Genomic DNA, 378 nt, shown 5'->3' with positions numbered 1-378 from the left:
ATTAGGACGGCTTTAGTTTAAACCCAGTTTACAAGAGGGGACGCATCTACGCGCAACTTTCTAAATGAGGAGGGAGCCGAGGGAGATTGAGGAGTTTTTCGGGGGTGAGGCTGAGGAAGGTGCAAGGAAGGGGGGCCGTGTCGGCCGGGCAGGGGGCGGAGGGGGCTGCCGGGGGCACGCAGTTTCCGCGGCGGAGCGCGGCAGCCCCGGCTGCGTTTCGCCCGTGCGGGAGGGCTGACTTCAGACCGCGCAAGCCTCCTTGCAGTTGTTGCTTCTAAACCAATAAGGCTGGGACAAGAGAATAGCTGCGGTTTGCATTACAAAAAAACAAAAACAAAACCCAAAGGGGAAAAGAGAAAAAAAAAAAAAAAAAAAAAA

The sequence above is a fragment of the Parus major genome, chromosome 2 (assembly GCF_001522545.3).
Source record: "Parus major isolate Abel chromosome 2, Parus_major1.1, whole genome shotgun sequence".
In the NCBI taxonomy this organism is placed as follows: Eukaryota; Metazoa; Chordata; class Aves; order Passeriformes; family Paridae; genus Parus; species Parus major.
Note: the sequence above shows the minus strand (reverse complement) of the source record.